The sequence below is a fragment of the Octopus sinensis genome, linkage group LG29 (assembly GCF_006345805.1).
Source record: "Octopus sinensis linkage group LG29, ASM634580v1, whole genome shotgun sequence".
In the NCBI taxonomy this organism is placed as follows: Eukaryota; Metazoa; Mollusca; class Cephalopoda; order Octopoda; family Octopodidae; genus Octopus; species Octopus sinensis.
Window position 1 is genome coordinate 549,912 of NC_043025.1, and position 15,000 is coordinate 564,911.

At 34.8% G+C, this 15,000-nt stretch overlaps 1 pseudogene; it reads left to right on the top strand.

Moving 5' to 3' along the window:
- Window positions 1-3,627: 3,627 nt before the first annotated feature.
- LOC118760851 lies at window positions 3,628-7,576 on the top strand (annotated as a pseudogene).
- Window positions 7,577-15,000: the final 7,424 nt, after the last annotated feature.

Below are 15,000 nucleotides of genomic sequence, written 5' to 3' on the forward strand. Positions count from 1 at the left end.
ACAGGCTTCTTTCAGTTTCCGTGTACCAAATCCACTCACAAGGCATTGGTCGGCCCGGGGCTATAGCAGAAGTCACTCGCCCAAGATTCCACGCAGTGGGACTGAACCCGGAATCATGTGGTTGGTTAGCAAGCTAATTACCACACAGCCACTCCTATATATATATATATATATATATATATACTTGTATATGTCGAATACGTGTTTCTAAGTACGAAATGTATACACTTGTCTATATATATAAGACGACGACGAGGGTTCCAGTTGATTTGATAAACAGAGCCACCCTACTTAGTAAATGTCCGTGCAAACTAACCTTAATTATAGAATTGGTGTGTGTGTGTATAAATATATATACTCACACACATGCACACATGTGTATATATATATATATTATATATATATACGTACGCACATATATGTTCATGTGTGTGCATATATATATATGTCCATATATATATAATAATTATTTGAGGGAATATTATTCCTAACTCAAAGTTAGGAATTTTCATATATATATGTGTGTGCGTGTGTGTACATATGACTACAAGTAGGTATACATATATATTTATATATATATATATCGATAATATATATATATATATATATTATATAATATATATATATATATATATATTATATATATATATACGCGCAGGAGTGGCTGTGTAGTAAGTAGCTTGTTCCGTGGCACCTTGGGCAAGTGTCTTCTACTATAGCCTCGGACAGACCAAATCCTTGTGAGTGGATTTGGTAGATGGAAACTGAAAGAAGCCCGTCGTATATATGTATATATATATGCGTGTGTGTGTTTGTGTGTCTGTATTAGTCCCCCTAGCATTGTTTGACAACCGAGCTGGTGTGTTTATGTCCCCGTTACTTAGCGGTTCGGCAAAAAAGACCAATAAAATAAGTGCTGGGCTTACAAAAGAATAAGTCCCGAGGTCGAGTTGCTCGACTAAAGGCGGTGCTCCAGCATGGCCGCAGTCAAATGACTGAAACAAGTAAACGAGTAAAAGAGAAAAGAGAGAGTATATATATATAAATATGTACATATATGCATATATATATATATGTGTACATATATGTATATAATATGTATATATACAGATATATATATATATATATATATATATATATATATAGATAGATAGATGAGACAGATATATATATAATATAATATAGATATATAGATAGATAGATATATATATATAATTATATATATATATATAATAATATATATATATATAGATAGATAGACAGATAATATATATATATATATAATAATAAATATTAGGGAATAAATCCAAATTTACAGGGAAAAAAATCAGATTTAGGTTAAATCCAATTTATAGTAAAATATAAAATATTATTAGAGACAAAACCACTATATATAGATAGATAGATAGATATATATAGATATATATATATATATAAGATAGATAGATAGATATATATGATATATATATATATAGATAGATAGATAGATATATATAGATATATATATATATATATATATATATATATCTTGTTATCTATCTATCTATATATATAATTATAATCTGTCTATCATCTATCTAATATATTATATATATATCTTCTATCATCTATCTATATATATATATATATAATATATATATATATCTGTCTATCTATCTATATATATTATATATATATATCTGTCTATCTATCTATCTATATATATATATATCTGTCTATCTATCTATCTATATATATATATCTGTCTATCTATCTATCTATCTATATATATATATATATATATATATATCTGTCTATCTATCTATCTATATATATATATATATATATATCTGTCTATCTATCTATCTATATATATATATACATATATATATATCTGTCTATCTATCTATTCTATATATAGATATATATAATATATCTGTCTATCTATCTATATCTATATATATATTATATCTGTCTATCTATCTATCTATATAGATATATATATATATCTGTCTATCATCTATCTATCTATATATATATATATATATATATATATATATATATCTGTCTATCTATCTATTATATATATATATATATATATTCTGTCTATCTATCTATATAGATATATATATATATAATCTGTCTATCTATCTATATATATATATAATATATATATATAATAATCTGTCTATCTATCTATCTATATATATATATATATATATTATATATATCTCTGTATATCTATCTATATATATATATCTATATTATATATATATCTGTCTATCTATCTATCTATATATATATATATAATATATAGATCTGTCTATCTATCTATCTATATAATATATATATATATTATATATATCTGTCTATCTATCTATCTATATATATATATTATATATATATAGATATATATATATATATCTATATCTTCTATCTATCTATCTATATATATATATATAATTATAAAATTCGAGCAAAAACCTTACTTCGAATCTTTGGTTAAAAATACAAAAGATTCGATGTAAGGTTTTTTCCTCGAATTTTATAATTTTTTATAATATATATATATATTTTTTTGAGTTCATTTTTGTTTATCGCTTGAAAATTGACCGTTATTTGTAAAGGACCAATCAAACAAGTCCATTTTTAAAGGTGTAGCGTTTATACTAGTCTGGATAGAATTGACATATCGGTTCCATTCTAGCAAAAACTGTCCAACGAACGGGAACGTGAAACTCAGAGTAACAGGTTTTGTTGAATTTTCTGCTGCTTTAAATAAAGTAATATATATATATATATATATATATAGATAGATAGATAGATAGACAGATATAGATAGATAGACAGATATATATAGATAGATAGATAGACATATAGATAGATAGATAGACAGATATATATAGATAGATAGATAGACAGATATATATATATAGATAGATAGATAGACAGATATATATATAGATAGATAGATAGACAGATATATATATAGATAGATAGATAGATAGACAGATATATATATAGATAGATAGATAGACAGATATATATATAGATAGTTAGATAGACAGATATATAGATAGATAGATAGACAGATATATATATAGATAGACAGATATATATATATATATAGATAGATAAACAGATGTGACTTCTGATGGAGATTGAAACTAAAACGTCATTCTCAGTTTGTGAATTTAATTAATCTTCTAAACATACCTTTCACCACTGAAGAATAAAAGCAAAATAATCCAATTTCATTTGAAAAGTTATCGCGTTCAAATAGCATCTTCGTTGTTCCTTTTCAGATTTAAATTTTTGGTGCTCCGTACGCAAGAACTTCAACTCCCACTTCTCTGTTCTTTCAGTTTATTAGTTGGTGAAATTATTTCAATATGTGAAACATTACGTTAAGTTTAGCCATTTGTAGTATAGGGGTGTTAAATTGAAAAAAAAAAATTAAATCAAAATTAATGTATTACCCCCCTCAAAAATCACACCCTTCAATGAGACTGTCTTCGAACATACGATCACCATTGGCTAACACGGAGTAGTATAAGAGTGAGAGTAGGAGGAGAATAAAAATATTACTATGTGTAGCAAGGCCAGAGAAAACCCCGTCTTGTTTATTGACTCCACTTTGAACGGTACAGAAACAGCGCGACAACAATGGTAAATTGCAACGTTTATTTCCAGTCTGTCTCTACAAAGTTATAGGAAATCCAGTTTTGAATATAATAACCTTTATTCACATTTACAAAATATTTTGTGCATATTTATTAGTGAAATCTTTTCTTGCTTTCGCAATGTTATATGGTTGCTATTCTGTTAAACTTTCGTGCGTCTAAATTTAGCCAAATACGTTTTATTCAGTATTTATTTTTATTTGCAATAGCCGGTTCTTTTGGTCGAAATATTGTATCTCTAGTTGCTTCAGATGGCAAGATATCGAAAATTGTCAAAGTGCAGTACAACGGTTTTTCTGTGAATGTGTGAAACTTTTTTCCTTCTGAAAAAGCAGCGTTTGGGACTTTCGACCCTTTTGCATAATAGCGACAAATATTGAATTTGTTAAAATTGAATTTTCATCTAGATTTGAAAGCAACATGTGACAGCCAAAAGTTGCCATGTAACAACATACGACATTACATGAGAAACAAACGTATAGAAAACTCTAAAAGCATTTAGAAAAAAAAAAACCTTTGATTTTTAGTCAGTATGTCGTAAGAATTTTTAAAAATCAGTGATTTTTGTCTAGAGCTACATAAGTGCGACCGTGAAAACTTAGAGAAAATCTCTTCAAAATTTACAACGAAGGAATATAGACTTACACAATCCCTCTTCATTAGAAACATTACCCCTCTATTCGCATCCTTGCTTAGAATTAACCCATTAACAATTTTTGTATTACGAAACTGTATTTACTTTCAATTCGGTCTACATTAACCATCTAATCTTCACAAAATTGTATTTAGCACTATATAAAAAAATATTAAATACAATTTTGAATTTAAATCGTTTGTCAGAATTTACTAATATTTTCATTTATTTAATATAGTCTCTATCGTGAAACTGCAATATTTTCTGGGTATGTTTTCCGTGTCTGCCGTATAGCTTTTACTGTTAACACGTCGGGTTTCAAAAAATGTCTTAAATAGTGTAAAAGGAGTGACTAATTTCAATCCTACTTTAACTGCTTCGTGTATAAATCTCTCGGGAAGAACTACCCCAGCAGATCGTAAAGAAACTGTGGAGAATATTTTAGCTTTAGTCGAGTTTCATTTTCATGTGTATCGTTTTCCCTTGATCGCCTTTCATTTGACCGAGGTATTTAATTTCTTCTAGTTTTTGGTCTTTCTGGTGTCTAAGGATGAATATTGATGTACGAGTCTGTTTTCGAATGTGATTCTGGAGAATTGAAGAGGCAGATTTATCTTATTTTGGTTTACTCATTTGGCTCCAGCCAAATTTGTTTTATATACTCAGAACGGTGATAATTGAAATGTTAATCAGATTATTTTTTAAAGAATTTATGGAAGGCCATTTACTTAACTGATATAGTTTTCGTAAGGGAGCGCACATTAAAAAAAATATTGTCATCGTGCACTTTCCCTTACAGTTTATTTGACGGGCGTCCACATGGCCACCGCTAAATCCATTTCCGTTTACTAGATTGACCCACAGCTATACTGGAAGAAACTGTCTCAATGTAAAGTGGTGTTGAAATGAAGTAGAACGGAATACTTACATTAAACATGAAGGTTGTTTTAAAATATTTGTGTGCTTAATTAGATTTGAATTTATAAATCTTGTGCTATTATCTCTTGTGGTATAATGGTTTAGCTCTCAGACAACTTATTGCAGTTATTTTCATTTCTCCAAAAATACCATTTTAAAGGTTCTTATGTAGCTCTGCATGACTCTTGTTGGCGAAAACTTGTGTTCAAATGCGTTTCAGTTACCATTTCTATCTTTTCCAAATTCAGAGTTCGCGTGATATAAACATTTTGTTAATCAATAGGGTATGATCGGAAGGAATTCGACTATTTCTAACAGGCAGGACACCACGGCAATGCTCCCTTTTGGGCTCAACTCCCACTTTTGTCCGATTTCTCTAGCTTTTAAAATAATTCTATTATACAACTTTTTTTTTTTTTCAGAGAGAATGTATCAGCGTTCACATAGGACAAGCAGGCGTCCAAATAGGTAACGCTTGTTGGGAGCTCTATTGCCTTGAACATGGAATCCAACAAAATGGTCAAGTATCATTTGAATCTTCCGGTGCTAATGATTCGTCTAGCACGTTCTTTCATGAGATAGGCTCTGGGAAACGTGTCCCCAGAGCCATATTCGTCGATTTGGAGCCCTCAGTTATCGGTAAGTATAAACGTTTCAAAATTGTATTTACAAAAATAAATTAAACAAGGAATTGCCCTGTCGCGCATTTAATGTTCTGGTTAATCAATCTTCTATGTTTTTCTGTGTTGGAAAAAAAATTTGAAGATTTGTGATGAAGCAGTGGTTCCTTTTTTACTGCTTTATTTCCGAACGCCGTTTTCTTGAATATTGGAAAATATTTCAAAATTCTGTTGTACAAACTGATCACGGCAGTAAAATGTGTCGACTATAAAATCGGTTAAATGTGAGTGGAATAGTGAATGTTTATGTATCCGGTATTTGAATGTAAGTATTGTTAGCAGTATATTCTGAGGAATGTCGTACATGGAAGTATTTTGTTGAACTGATAAAGCAAGTAACTGTCTGAGAATCTCTACATTTCATACTCCTCTAATTAAGAAAACTCTTTTAATTTTATATTGCCAGTTTGATATATTATTGCTCAAAATCTTATTTTCCAGATGAAATACGCGTTGGAAAATACAGCCAGTTATTTCACCCGAACCAACTCATCAGTGGTAAAGAGGATGCAGCCAACAATTACGCCAGGGGTCACTATACCGTTGGCAAGGAAATCATTGATTCGGTCTGTGACCAAATTCATAAAGTAACTGAACAATGCTCTGGCCTCCAGGGCTTCTTGATTTTTCATAGTTTCGGTGGCGGCACCGGTTCTGGTTTTACGTCTCTGCTAATGGAGCGCCTGAGTGTTGACTTTGGTAAAAAGACAAGCTTCAATTTTCAGTCTATCCGGCACCACGAATTTCTACAGCTGTAGTAGAACCGTACAATTCCGTCTTAACCACTCATGCCACTCTAGAGCATTGTGACTGCGCTTTCATGGTCGACAATGAAGCAATTTATGATATCTGTAAAAGCATTTAGATGTTGGGTATCCAAGATACACAACCTTAATCGTCCGATTGCTCAGGTAGTGAGCTCTATTACTGCTTCTCTAAGGTTTGATGGTCCCTTAATGTCGATTTAACCGAGTTTCAAACCAACCTGTACCTTATCCACGTATTCATTTCCCATTGATTTCGTATGCACCAATAATATCGGTTGAGAAAGCGTACCACAAGCAGTTGCTTGTTTCTGAAATAACAAACGCGTGCTTTGAAACCGGTAATCAGATGGTTAAATGTGACCCTCGCCGTGGGAAGTACATGGCTTGTTGTCTGTTGTACCGAGGCGATGTGGTCTCGAAAGATGTTAACGCTGCTATTGCAGCAATAAAAAGAAAAAAGAAATTCAGTTGTGTGATTGTGCCCAACAGGGGTTTAAAGTTGGTATCAATTCCCACGCCCAACTGTTATCCCTGGGGAGACATGGCTGAGGTTCAACGGGCCGTGTGTATGCTGAACAATACGACAGCTATTGCTGAAGCTTGGGCCCGTCTAAATTATAAATTTGACTTAATGTATGCCAAGCGAGCTTTTGTTCATTGGTATGTTGATGAAGGTATGGAGGAAGGAGAATTCACAGAAGCGCGCGAAGATTTGGCTGCGTTGGAGAAAGATTATGAAGAAGTCGGTATTGACACAGCTGAAACGGGAGATGAGATTGAAGAATACTAAATCTTAAATTTTATTAGAAATGGTGGGTCTGATATATACATACACACACGTGTGTAGTCTTCCAATATTAATTTAAGCTTACGAATTAGTTTTTGAAATATCAAAATTGCGTTGTTTTCCTGTTTGTGTTGCATACTAAACATAAAGAATTACTTTTCGAAATAACATTTTTTTTTCGAATTTCTTTGAAATAATAAAAGCTTATCACAATCAATTGACATATTTCTCTAATTCTTGAATAGATTTTCTCTTCGTATTTGGAATCAATCAAGTATCCAGATACTGGGACACATTTTGTTAGTCAACGGTAACTATTTTTTGCTGTAAGGCTCAGCAAATCTGGGGAGAGTGGTTAGTCGATTATATCGACCGCGGTAGCTCTTCTTGTACATATTTTATCAACCCTGAACGGATGAGCAGTGTTTTAAGCTTAGAGCGTAAAAACTAACAACATTCCGTTAGGCATTTTTCCGGTGCGGTAACAATTCTGCTAGCGTGCCTCCTTTAATTTTATTACTATGGGCACCAGGTCTGAAATTCTTTTAGGAGGCTTGGCGATTACATCGACAGAAATGCTCAAGTGCTACTTACTTTACCGACCGCCAGAAGATGAAAAGCGAAGTTGACCTTGGCAGAATTTAAACTCTTTACTCTCCTTTTACTTGTCATTTGACTGTGGCCATACTGGAGCACCGCCTTTAGTCGAGCAAATCGACCCCAAGACTTGTTCTTTGTAAGCCTAGTACTTATTCTATTGGTCTCTTTTTGCCGAACCGCAAAGTTACGGGGACGCATCGGTTCTCAAGTGATGTTGGGACACACACATACTACGGGCTTCTTTCAGGTTCCGTCTACCAAATCTACTCCCAATGCTTTGGTCAGCCTGAAGCTATAGACACTTGCCCAAAGTGCCACGCAGTGGGAATGAACCCGGAACCATGTGGTTGGTAAGCAAGCTACTTAACCACACAGCCATTCCTACGCCTAACTGAGGACGTAGTTTCGAAACGCCACTAAGCTTTAGCCATTAAGCATTTTTTTTTTTTAACTTTCAGTGTATAAATAACCTTGTCAGCTGTATTAGACTGTGGCCATGCTGGGGCACCGGCTTGAAGAGTTTCAGTCGAATGACTTTATCCCAGGACTAATTTCCCTTTTTTAAACCTGGTACTTATTCTATCGAACTCTTTTTGCCTAACCGCTAGGCTATGTACACTCACCACCGGTTGTCAAGCGGTAGTGACACACACGACAGGCTTCTTTACGTTTCCCTCCACCAAATCCACACGAGGCGTTGGTCGGCCAGAGACTATAGTAGAAGGTACTTGCCCAAGGTGCTACTTAATTGGACTGAACCCAAAGCCCTATGGTTAGGAAGCAGGTTTAGCCCACGCATATAACTGTGTGCCAATATACCTATACACGTGTGTCTGTATATGATATTTGTTATTGTCGTGCCCGTGTTTTCTTAATTTTGCGCCTATTGCTTATCCTGAGTGACTGTATAGTAAGTAGCTTGCGTACGAACCACATGATTCCGGGTTCAGTCCCACTGCGGGGCACCTTGGGCAAGAGTCTTCTACTATAGCCTCGGGGCGACTAAAGCCTTGTGAGTGGATTTGGTAGACGGAAACTGAAAGAAGCCCGTCGTATATATGTATATTTACATATAAGTATGTTTGTGTCTGTTTGTCTCCCCCAACATCACTTGACAACCGATGCTGGTGTGTTTACGTCCCCGTAACGTAGACTGATAGAATAAGTACAAGGCGTACAAAGAATAAGTCCTGGGGTCGATTTGCTCGACTAAAGGCGGTGCTCCAGCATGACCACAGTCACTTGACAGAAACGAGTTAGAGGAATATCTATATGACTAAAATTTATGGCAAGACAATTTTTTTCAGAACACTTTACAGGGCATTTTGTGTGTGTATATACACGCGTACGTACGTTGCAAAAAGCCCTCCTCCTCACGTAAACCTTACATCTCCCACTTATCTGCCTATCCCTCTCTACGTAAATAGACATATATATATATATATATATAATATATAAATATAATATATATATTATAGGCGCAGGAGTGGCTGTGTGGTAAGTAGCTTGCTAACCAACCACATGGCTCCGGGTTCAGTCCCACTGCGTGGCATCTTGGGCAAGTGTCTTCTGCTATAGCCCCGGGCCGACCAATGCCTTGTGAGTGGATTTGGTAGACGGAAACTGAAAGAAGCCTGTCGTATATATGTATATATATGTGTGTGTGTGTGTTTGTCCCCCAAGTAAAAAGTTGAGCATTTTTAGATCCACACATATGACCCATTTGTGTTCATCAGATTTGGGTAAATCTAATTCAACTTTTATGTGATCATAATTCTCTTTTAAGTTCACAGAGTGACCAATAGGAAGCGCAGCAAACAAGTTTCAATTATGGACTAACAAACATTTTAGACACTTCTTTCAGCTATCTATAAACTCACTACGGTCATAGTATCCACCACCCATCGCATTTAACAGTACCGCCACGTCACAACAGTAAACAAAATAATTTTCAATTGTAATGAATGCTAAGAGGACTTTTTCTTTGTTCTGATAAAAAGTCACGTTTCTGCACCACATTCTTCTCTTTAAGCCTAGAAGATAAGTTCCGATAACTCTTGTGACAGTCCTAGGTCTCTAACGAAATACTTGAGTTCTGCCTGGTTTTCACGTTCTTTGGTCGATGTTACTACAAAGTCTGTATCACTGTCATCTTCATGTTTTACATCTACTTCACATATACCAGTTTTATCTTGCAATGACGGTAGATCCTTGAAACTGGGTTCTGGGTGAAACATTGGACGATTTGATGAATCCAGATTTGTTCTGTCGCAATCTCTTGCTATAACCAGAAGAATTTGTGAGACAAAAGTAGCAATCTTTAATATGGTTCTTCGGTTCTTACCATGCCATAGGGATGCCAAAAGTTGTTTGTTTGAGTCCTTTGTTGATTGGCATAGATTTTTCGGCACCGGGTTTACATATATTGAGCGGGACCCATGATTTATACCGATTGCCAACTTTAATCTTCAGGTAAGTCAATTGAGCAATGTTCATTCTTGGACTTGATACTGTAAAACACCCACAGGTGTCAGGGAATTTCAAGCATTTCCTTCGCAATGACACCATGCTACTGAACCTCTGCATTATTTCAGGAGATAAATGTGAAAAGAGAGAAAAGAACAAAGAGCATATTTATGTATCTAGGTTTGTCTAAATAGATGTCGAAATACTTGGATAAAATAAATATTCAACAGAAATGTTTAACGATGATGTCTTTTGTACATTTGTTGATAGTAAGAAGAGATTAACAAAGCAGAATGAGACGACCGAGCGTTGAAGCTCAGAGATATTAGGAAACACACTTCTATACATGTATGTATACGAGGCCAACAGAGCGTCACAACCTCACTCACTGAATGCTCAACTGACTCTGAGATTCTTACTGCTAAGCTACTCTACCAAAAACACATCGAGGAATTTCTGAAAGATGGAGCTATGGGTGGGTTAATATGGACCAGTCTATAGGGAAATATCACGTGATGTGATAGAAAAGAAAAATATTGCAATTTTAAAACTTAGTGACCCCAAATTACCCCTAAATAGGTTTCAGACTTATAAATGGGAAGAGAGGCAAAATGGTAGAGTAATCAATAATGAGGTGAGAGAGAGAGAGAGAGATGGGGTTACAGAGATGACAAAAGAGAAAGTGAGAGGAGAGAGGGAGGAAGAGACAAAGAGAAAGAAGGAAATCAAGAGAGAAAAGAAGAAAGAAGGGAAGGATGGGAGGGAAAAAGAAAGAAAGAAAAGATGGAAGGAAGGAATAATGAAACGAAGGAAGAAAAAAGAAACAGAAGAAGAAAGTGAGGAAGAAAGATGGAAAGAAACAAAAAAACGTGAAGTGATTCTGTAATAAAGAACGAGATGAGAAAGAGAGAGAGAAAGAGGGGAAGGAGAGAGAGAATAGAAGATAGTAAGAGAGAATGAATGAATGAAAGAAGGAAACAAGGCTAGAGACAAATAGAAAGAAAGAAAGAAAGAAGGAAAGAGAGAAAGAAGAAGAGAGAAAGAGAGAGAGAATAGAAGATAGTAAGAGAGAAAGAATGAATGAAAGAAGGAAACAAGGCTAGAGACAAATAGAAAGAAAGAAAGAAAGAAAGAAAGAAAAAAGAGAGAAAGAGAGGAGAGAATAGAAGATAGTAAGAGAGAAAGAATGAATGAAAGAAGGAAACAAGGCTAGGAACAAATAGAAAGAAAGAAAGAAAGAAAGAAGAAAGAGAGAGAGAAAGAGAGAGAGAATAGAAGATAGTAAGAGAGAAAGAATGAATGAAAGAAGGAAACAAGGCTAGAGACAAATAGAAAGAAAGAAAGAAAGAAAGAGAGAAAGAGAGAGAGAGAGAATAGAAGATAGTAAGAGAGAAAGAATGAATGAAAGAAGGAAACAAGGCTAGAGACAAATAGAAAGAAAGAAAGAAAAAAGAGAGAAAGAGCGAGAGAGAATAGAAGATAGTAAGAGAGAAAGAATGAATGAAAGAAGGAAACAAGGCTAGAGACAAATAGAAAGAAAGAAAGAGAGAAAGAAAGAGAGAGAGAATGAGAGAGAGAGAATAGAAGATAGTAAGAGAGAAAGAATGAATGAAAGAAGGAAACAAGGCTAGAGACAAATAGAAAGAAAGAAAGAAAAAAGAGAGAATGAGAGAGAGAGAATTGAAGATAGTAAGAGAGAAAGAATGAATGAAAGAAGGAAACAAGGCCAGAGACAAATAGAAAGAAAGAAAGAAAGAAAAAAGAGAGAAAGAGCGAGAGAGAATAGAAGATAGTAAGAGAGAAAGAATGAATGAAAGAAGGAAACAAGGCTAGAGACAAATAGAAAGAAAGAAAGAGAGAAAGAAAGAGAGAGAGAATGAGAGAGAGAGAATTGAAGATAGTAAGTGAGAAAGAATGAATGAAAGAAGGAAACAAGGCTAGAGACAAATAGAAAGAAAGAAAGAAAGAAAAAAAGAGAGAAAGAGCGAGAGAGAATAGAAGATAGTAAGAGAGAAAGAATGAATGAAAGAAGGAAACAAGGCTAGAGACAAATAGAAAGAAAGAAAGATGAAAAGAAGGAAAGGAAAAAGGTGAGAAAGAAAGAAGGATAAAAAGAAAAAGGAAAGAAAGAAAGAAACAAGAAAACGGGGAAAGAAAGAAATATGTAAAGGAAGAAAAAAGAAACAAAGGCTCAAAAGATAAAGAAACAAGAAGGAAAGAAAGAAAGAAAGAAAGAAAGAAAGCAGTAAAGAAAGAAAGAAAGAAAGAAAGAAGGAAGGAAAGGAAAGAAAGAAAGAAAGAAAGAAAGAAAGATAGAAAGAAAGAAGAAAGAAAGAAAGAAAGGAAGAAGGAAAGAGAGGAAAGGAAAGGAAAGAAAGAAAGAAAGCAGGAAAGAAAGAAAGGAAGAAAGAAAGAAGGAAAGGAGAGGAAAGAAAGAAAGAAAGAAAAGAAAGGAAAGGAAAGGAAGGAAAGAAAGAAAGTCGAAGTGATTCTTTCGTTCTTTGAAGAGAGGAGGAGGGAGAGTGAGTGGGAGAAAAAGAGAGAGACGGAAAGAGAGGGAGAAAGATGGAGAGTAAGAAGGAGAGAGAGAGAGAGAGAGAGGATTGTCCAACAATTTCCGACCTGTGGGCTTATGTCGAACAACTGCTGTTACGTGTGGGACGAGCTGGTTTATCAGCCGAGTCTATTGTCAATATTGTCACGCCTCCTTCCTTCAAACGGGAAGGAAGAGCTATTTTCATCATCCTTGTGACTATGGCGAAAGAATGTATCTGGTGGACGCGTCTGAAAGGATTGGAGAGAAACACTTTCCTCTCTGGTCAATCTCTCATCAACTTCTTCAAGTATCACTTGAAGAGGAAAGTGAGAGTAGAGAGGCAAGTTTTGTCTAGCGAATGTTCTAAAAAAGATGGGTGAATGTAGAAAGGATGGCACGTATGAATGACGAAGCCACCTTGAGCATAATCCTATGAACCCAGAAATTGAAAACAGAGGGTTACCCACTTGCAAACAAATGTGGTAACATATAACAATATTGACCCAGGTTACCGTTGTCTTTTTCCTAGGCTTTTCTTCCCACGGATAAACCTTATCTGCCTACCCCTTTACACCGTACATCATGACACTGTGATACACGATCCCAATTGATCGTTTATGTTCCTCTTCCTCTTTTTCCTTCTTCTTTCTTTTTTCTTTCCTTTTGTTTCTTTTCCTTTTTTTATCTTTTTTTCTTTTCCCCCTTTTACGATCCCTTTTGATTTAAAACCTACGCCACTTTTTTTTTCATCCCCCAAAAGAAAAGCCCTGCCTTGTAATTTGTCCCATCTGTGTGCAGCCCTGTGTGGCTAATAAAGAAACTTATCTATCTATCTATCTATCTATCTATCTATCTACATATCTATTGATGTCGATCTCTCTCCGTCTCAGTCACTCTCTCTCCCTCTCCCCCTCTCTCTCTCTCTTTTCTCCCTTATTATATATATGTCGCTATATAACTCCGGCTTAATTGTTTATTGCTCACAAGGGGCTAAACATAGAGGGGACAAACAAGGACAGACAAACGGATTAAGTCGATTTCATCGACCCCAGTGCGTAACTAGTACTTAATTTATCGACCCCGAAAGGATGAAAGGCAAAGTCGACCTCGCTGGAATTTGAACTCACAACATAAAGGCGGACGAAATGCCACAAAACATTTGGTCCGGCGTGCTAACGTTTCTGCCAGCTCGCCGCCTTCTTATTGATTCTCTTACCTCACACACTGTTTTCCTCACATCCGCTTTCTCCTCTCTCTCTCTCTCTCTCTTTCCTACCCTCTCTCCCTCTCTCTCACCATCTCGTTACACATTCATTTCAATCTCTCCACCTCCCTTGCTACATCACTTACCTTATCCTCTCCCTCACTTGCCGCAACTCTATGTCTCATACTCACCCCCTCTCTTTCTCTGTTACCCCCATGCATTAACCTATCACACCCCGCCCTCTCCCTTTTCCCACTCCCCCCACCGCATTAGACATTACCCTTTCCCTCTTCCTTTAATTTTATTTCTCAGACGCTTCTGTCCTAATAAATTATATTTTCAGATTTGCCTTAAAATTGTTTTCTTGTTTACGTTGATTACTAACTAATTAATTATTTAACTAATTTAATGAAAATAGTTCAGTCATTGAAGGACAATTTAAGAAACCATTATTAAAAGAATTGTCTTATAGAGGACTTCACATCATGCTAGAAATAACTGTCAAGTGCTCAGAAATTTGTGTTCTTTTTCATAGAGAACTGAAAGGTCTTAAAGAATCATAAATCTGCCCCCGTCAAAGTGGCCAGTATTGATGCTGAAAACACAAACCAAGGGACTTCAAATTCCCTTTGTTTATCCTTTTTTATGTATGTAAGTGAAGGATAACTTCAGAAAACTTTATGAAACAATCTGACCCCTATATTGTCTCGCATCATTCAAGAAAGACCAACGATGCTTCGTATTGT